Source organism: Lissotriton vulgaris, chromosome 1_1 (assembly GCF_964263255.1).
Source record: "Lissotriton vulgaris chromosome 1_1, aLisVul1.2, whole genome shotgun sequence".
Taxonomy (NCBI): Eukaryota; Metazoa; Chordata; class Amphibia; order Caudata; family Salamandridae; genus Lissotriton; species Lissotriton vulgaris.
Genome location: NC_141685.1, coordinates 1,071,766,066 through 1,071,773,469, shown reverse-complemented (window position 1 = coordinate 1,071,773,469; position 7,404 = coordinate 1,071,766,066). Strand labels below are relative to the sequence as shown.

Sequence of the window (7,404 nt, the reverse complement as noted above, 5' to 3'; positions counted from 1 at the left end):
CCATGCGTTCCTATCTCGTGCCCTAGGTAGGTCACTGAGCGAGACCCAATTCTGCACTTGCTCCATTCCGCCGTCATGCCTTTGCCTTGCAGCACTCCCAGCACTTGATGTAGTTTCTTGTCGTGCTCGCCTTTGTCGGAGCCCATCACTAGGATGTCGTCTTGGAAATATTGCACTCCGGGGATGTCCTTAAACAACCTGTGCATCAACTTCTGGAAAACGGCCGCAGCGGATGCCAGGCCGAAGGGCATTCTCCTGAATTGGTAGCATCCAAAGGGCGTTATGAAGGCTGTGTACTTCCTGCTCGACGGGTGCAGTTCTATCTGGTAATATGCAGACGTGAGGTCTATGGTGGAAAAGTGGGTGATGCCTTTTGTCCTTGCTAGCATCTCCTCGATTCTGGGGAGCGGGAACCTCTCCACTATGAGGTTTTTGTTGAGCTCCCTCAGGTCCACACAGAGCCTGACCTTTCCATTGGGTTTTTTTAACTACTACCAAGGGCGATAGCCATTCCGCACTGTCCACTGGCTCGATGATTTCTAGCTCTTCCAACTTCCGTAGTTCCTGGCGCACCGCCTCACTCGTGGATATCGGTATGTTCCGGACCTTATGCACTACTGGTACTGCTCCCTCCTTGAGGACCATTTTATGCACGAATTTGTCCAGTTTGCCTACCGTGCCCTCGAAAACCTTGGGGTATGCTGCCTTCCAGTCTTCCTCCTTCGAGAGGGGCCATTCGTCTGTTAGCAAGATCTGTTCTTTCCCTCCAGGATTGAGTATGATGCCGAGATCACCTGCGTCTCTCCATCCTTGTACCGATGGGCCCTTCTCCGCTACATACAGGGTGCATGTGGCCGACCGTCCTCTGAATTCGAACTCCAAGTCCCTGCATCCTACCAGTGGAATGGAATTCTCGGTATACGAGATGGGTCTGATGTCCGGCGGCATTAGGTCGGGTCCTATGACTGGCACGAAGTCCTCTTCCCATATCGACCTTTGCACGATGGTCCAGGGGGACCCTGAATCCACGGCCACATGTACCTTGACGCCCCCTATGTGCATGTCGGTGCGGGGCTTATCCCTTCGCTTCCCGGATACGTCCAGCACTTGATCCTCTATGCACAGCACCAGGTCATCCTCTTCCTGGTCGTCTTCCTCACTTACGTTGGCCGTGGCCGCGTCGATGCACTTGACCATAGACTTCGTCCCTTTCTTTCGGCAGACCTTTTCGAAGTGACCGGTCAACCCACAGAATGAGCACCTGGCGCGAAACGCGGGACAACGCCTGTCCTGGGCCGCGTGCGCTGCACTGCCACATCTGTAGCACGCGAATTTCGTTCCCTGGCTGGGGCGAGACATCTGCTTCCCAGACCCTCTTGTGTCCTTCTTCGGGTCTCCGTAAGCGCTTTTGGGCTTGCTGGATTGTGGTGCCTCATCAATCTTGTTGATCATCTGTCTCGGCCCACTTTCTCTTTTTGCCGCGTCTGCGCCTCTCTTCGACATTTCCGCCTTCTTGACCATCGCCACAACTTCTTTCAGGGTTGTCTCATTCATCGCCCATAGCTTGTCTTGGACTGCTCTGCTGGTGGTGTGCATTACAATTTGGTCTTTGATGTATTCATCCTGCAGGTTCCCATACCTACACGTGATTGCCAGCCGGCGGAGAGCTGCCACATAGTCATCAATGGATTCTCCTGCCTCTTGTTTTCTCTGTTGGAAGTTATAGCGGTCTATCGAGACGCAAACTGCTGGTCGGTAATGGCTGTCCAGGTCGTCCAGTGCATTCACAAAGACATCCGTCTCCGCTGCATCCCTCTCTTTGGGCACCAGGTTCTTAAACACCCTTACCCCTTCTGGGCCTAAGTTGTGGAGCAACAGTCTCTTTTTCCTTTCCGGCTTGTATTCACCTTCACTTTCATCTTCAAGGGCCTCAATGTAATTGAGGAAATATTCCTTCCAGTCTTCCCATTTTAGTTGGGGTTCACCTGGTCTGGTTAGGAACGGGACGGTTGCCATTAGGGCTGACGCTTGATTCGCCATTCTGGCTTCGCCTCTAGATCCTCCTTCCTGGGCCCTTTGGTTAGGCTCACCGGACGCTCCTGCGCTCTCTGCCGTGTCACCTTGGCCCCTTGGGCTACCTGGGGTATTATCCCTCGTAGTGTGCGCTGTCTGCGCTATCTTCCCCCCTTCCTCTAGCTTGGGGGTGTCTCCCTTGGTTGTCAGGTTGCTGCCTGGGGGCTCCTGGAGTCTCGGGCCACACTAACCTGACTTGTGAGGCTGGTGTTTTGTTCCTTGCCGTGCTGCTGCGCTGCTGCCACGCCCTTGCTCTTCCTTGCAGGACCTGTGCCTTGCTGGCTCGTGGGTGTGGGCTGTGGGGTTTTGTTTTTTTTTTCGTCGTCCACTGCACCTGGTGGTGTCCGGATCTCAGCCTCGTCGCCACTGTAATGTTTGTACTTCCCCCCACAGGACACTCTGAGACAGGTAGAAGTGTAGAACTCAGGTTTATTATCGATAACAAGAAAGAACCGAGCCAAGGGCGCCGAGCGTCTAACTATAGCAAGCTCTGGTCGCCAACTGCCGTTTCCTCGCGTTCGCGCCTTTCCTTTCACTCTCGTGCGCATGCGCGCCTATCCGCTCTAGCCTACGGCGTAACGCGTCATCGCGTATACGCCCGTAGACTAGAACGCATACCACAGTCATGAAATAAAGTAAAATAGCAATTTCCAGCACAGGAGGGAAATTGCCTTAGCAGCCATGGAGTTAAAAGTGACCAGTCAATCAATCAATCTTTGTGAAGGACTTTCCACTGTGCTGGAGGAACACATCTTGCTGTGATTTTAGTTGATTTTGATCCGACTGAACTAGAAACAACATTTGTTTGCTAAACTCTGTAGTTTATTCAGTAAATTGTGAGGCAAATGCGTCAAATCCACAATTAAGCGGAAAACTCCGGGTCCGCAGAATCACATAATTCCAGAGGCCCTGATTAACGCACAAGTAGAGAAAGTTACAAAGAGACAGTCAGGCACAAGCAGGCAGAATTACATAGGTAGTCTCACAGTTTTATGCATCGAGACTCAAGAGCACCTCCCCGTTTCAGGAAAATAGTCAAACAGGTAGACATTTGAACACACAGAGAGGCAGTAACAAATGTAGTAACTAACATGCAGTCATTGAAAACAGGCGCTTCCGTCAGCCAGACACATACAGGCGGCATTAGCAAAATTGCAGATAGGAAAACACTGGCAGGCACAAAGCACAGTCAAACGCGGGCACACATGCTAACACAGCAGGTTATAAGTATACGTAAATAAAAAGTAATCATAGACAGACAGGCATGCACAGATGAAGGGAGTCAGGTACATATATATGAACATAAAAGCAGTCATGGAGAGTCGAGCATTTGCACACAGGGTGATATTGGCAAAGGCAGGGACGGTACGAGCGCAGTCAGATCTACAAAGGCAGAGTCACACACAGGTAAGCATGAACATTCAGAGTCACACAGGGGAATCGAAGACGCACAAGCTTCCCAGACAGCAGGAGGTACAGAAGCACAGGCTCATACGGCAAAGTCATATACAGGCAGGTGGACTGTTGCAGGCAGTTCTACAATCAGGGATACATACACAGCAGAGGTGAAACACAGACAAACATAAGAAAACAAACAAAAATATATATACAGTGAGCAGTTTGAGCAATTTCTCCAGTCAATCACAGAGGCAGACAATTAAGCACTCTAATACAGACAGGCAGATAGATAAACATAGACAGGAACATACGTACAGCCCAGTGCTGGCGTTAGAAAAAATAAATCAACCCGAGAACCCATACATTGGGGGTCATGGTGTGACAGTGGAAGTTATGTGGTGGAGCTATGAAAAGAGGAGCCCCGCAGTCAACATATACAGTTATCATTAAAAAGCTGAAAGAAATTGGCAACAAGAAGAAAGTGACAGTAAATCTGTTGAGGTTTATTTAGTTGGTTATAACAGGCTGCATTTTAAAAGATTTCACAGGATTAAGTCACCACTTAAGACATCTTTGTGTGCCTATCAATGCCGAGGGCATAATAATAATGGTAAGATAACTCTGGGGGTTAATGCCCTGGTTACTTACCGGTAATCTTCATTACTCCGAATATAGTCTTCCTCGCCACATGACTAACATAGTGAGCTTCAGCTCCACACCAGAACCCTCCAAAGCAAAAAGTCAGCCTCCCATGCCTCCCATCCCTTCCCAAGATGGCCGACCCATTACCACCTGACCTCTATAAGAGGCGGGCCGGCCCAACCCATCAGCCTGAAACAACCAAGCAACAACATGAAGCCGATAGCCAGACAGGGAGGGAGGGAGGGAGGGATGGGAACTCATGTGGCTAGGAAGACTATACTCAGAGTAATGAAGATTACCGGTAAGTAAGCGGGGCATTACCTCCTCGTTAGTCTTTCTCGCCACATGACTTACATAGTGAGCACATACTAAAGCCAAGCGGCTTCATGTAAACACACAAGAAACCAACAGACCAGAAGGGGATGACCACGAAAGAGGGCAAACCCAACAGACCAGTACGAGTGGAAGGACCACCCAGGAGAGAGGCAACCACGAGTAGGAGAACCAACCCAGGACCGAAGACACCGGGAAAGCCGAAAAACAAACCAAGAGTCGCCAGGAAAACCGCCCCAACTGAAGGAAGGCAAAGAAAGGCACGGGACCGGACAGCACGGAGCCAAAAAGGCAACAGCAACCAGGGCCAGAACAGAAATGAGCAGGCCCGACCAACACACCAGGGCAGCCCAACAGGCAGCACAAAGTGAGAGGGGAGCAAAAGTTCAAAGAGAGGAACTAAATGAACAGAGGGCACCCCCACCACAGCAACCCAACAAAAAAATCAACAGTGGAAAGAGACAACCAGTCCGCCCAACACAGCCACACCGCAAGGGCGACCACAACCCGTGAGAGAGCCGAACCAGAAAAAACTGGGAAGCGGCACCAGAGCCATCCAACAGACAGGCAAGAGCCGGAAGAATGGAAAAAGGGAGCCAAAAAGAAATAGAAAGGGAAACAAACCCCGTCACACAAAGGACCCCCGGAAGGGACTGCGACTCCAAGGAGAGAACCCAGGCAGGCACCAGGGAAAATGAACCCAGGAAAGAGCCGGAAACTACACCGAAGAGACCCGGAGGCGAACCAGCCGGGCAAAGGCGAAAAACTAAAAACCCACAGGCCCGCCCACGACCAGAAGGGAGAAGAAGAGGCAGAAAGCAGCCAACCGGCCAGGAACGGAAACACCCTGCACAGGGATAAGCAAACCGACCCAGGAAGAAACCCAAGAAGGGAGCGAGCCACCGAAGAGAGCGCCCAGGCGGTCAAACAGACAGCCATCCCACAACCAGGCCCAGCCGAGCGAGACAAGGAAGAACCGACTGGCATAGGAGCGCGGCAGCAACACACCAAAGGTGAGAAGAAAAGAAGGACAGGGCGAAGACGAGTCCGAGCCATGACAAGAAACCCAGGGAGCCACCAGAGCCAACAGGACCCGGGACCCCAAAACCAAGGGAAAGAAACGAGGACACACCCACACCAGAAGCGCAGGGCCCCGCTAGGAAATCCCACAGCACCGCTAGAAACAAAAACAGCCAACAGGCAAAGGGACCCCAGGAAGCGCAAAGCCAGGAGCCCGGACGAGAAGGCCGAAGAGCCAAAACCGGAGACCCAAATGAAGCAGACAGGACCAGACGGATCCAGGAGACTCCGAACCAGGCACAAAAGAGGCCCGACCCACAAACCACCGAAGGAGAGCCGATGAGAACATGAGCACACAGGGCCAGAAAGGCCGGAGCCAAAAATGACCAGGCAAGGTCAATGCGCCAAAAGACAAAAAGGGGGGAACCCCGCATTCACACCGGAGAGCGAGGAAGGGGTTAAACCCATCACAGTGACCAACAAGCCCCAGCAAGGCAGGGGAAAACTCCAGAGAAGCTAAGGAACGGCAAATAGAAGCCAGACGGGAAAAACGACCACAGGGAAATCCACCGACCCAGCACAGACCGGGGACCCAAGCACGGCCAGAGTAAGGCACCACCAACACACGGGCAGGAGGAACACAGCCCCCCCAGGAGACAGAGCGGGAAGTGTCGGGGGAAAGGAACCAAGGAAGGGCCTGAGGCAACGAGACCAACAGGAAGGGGAGGATCCGCAAAGGACAGACAGGGGCAAAAAAAAAAAAAAAAAACACCGCCAGTCAACAAGACCCAAACCACGACCAGAGGACCTGGAGAGAAAGGAACAGCGAAACCGTCAAAAGCGACCCCGCAACAAAGAGGCAGGCGCCAAAACCCCGGACCGACCAGGCAGGCACCACCCAAAGGAAGCAGAGCCACCAAAGGGCCATAGCCCCAAGGGCATCGTAAGCCCGGAAGAGAAGGATCGCAATAAAGACCCGACCCCCAGGGGGCAAGGAGAAGCACGGAGACAGCAGGAAGCCGACAGGAAAAGGGCGCAAGAGCCGCCCGCCGAGACAGCGAGCAGGAAAAGGAGGGAGTGGCAAAGGCGCGGACCCTGACAAGACGAGCCCTCCTGGAGCAGAAACAGCCAGCAAGAAAACACTGATGCAGCCCAGAGACGGACGGACGGACAGACCCCAACAGCAGGAAGCCCACATCAGACAAGCCGTAGCCCACAGCCCCCGGAAAACCCCGGAGGACGGTCAACAAGGAACCAACCGGGACTGACCCCACACAAAAACAGCTGGGACAGGAGTCCACGGAACAAAAGGACCACAGGCCCAAAGTCCGGAAGGCAATACAGCAAAACACGAAGCAGAGGCCCCACAACCCAACACCACAGGTGCCGAACAACAAGCAATCGAAAAATGCACCACACATGGATACTAAAACAACAACGGCAGGAACCGAAACCCGGCCTGACAATGGCGGGCACCACCAAAGGCACAAGACCCACCACCGAGCCAAAGCACCACGGACCCAAGCCAAACCAAGGAACCCTGCGAAAAAGCAGAGAGAGCAACCTAATGGGAGACGCTAAACATGGAACGCCACACGAATATGCATTGCATCCTAGCGCAGGGGCCATGCTAATCGCGATGTATTGTTCCAATATCAGCATATGCGCCGCTGAAGCGAGGACTAGGGAAATTCGGAACGCTCAATGAACATGCGTGTCAACCACTGGCAAACTGGCAACCCCAGAGCCCCCAGGAGGCAGCCGAAGCGAATACGCCCCATGAGCACCCGCCGAGCACGTGAACTATACACGAGGAAGAGGGCGGAAGGGGAGCCCAGCGAGCAAAGGTGGAGGAGGAGGAGAAACCACAGTTCGAAAATCAAACACCAGGGCGTTAAGGTCACAGCACAAGCGGGACTCGAACCCTGGCCCGTGCAT

General features: G+C 52.9%; 1 non-coding gene across 1 annotated transcript; it reads right to left on the bottom strand.

The window, feature by feature from the left end:
* Window positions 1–7,043: 7,043 nt before the first annotated feature.
* On the bottom strand, window positions 7,044–7,145 carry LOC147748582 (U6 spliceosomal RNA). The gene has a single exon (XR_015300361.1). It is a non-coding gene; the product is annotated as a U6 spliceosomal RNA (small nuclear RNA).
* Between the last annotated feature and the right edge of the window lie 259 nt (window positions 7,146–7,404).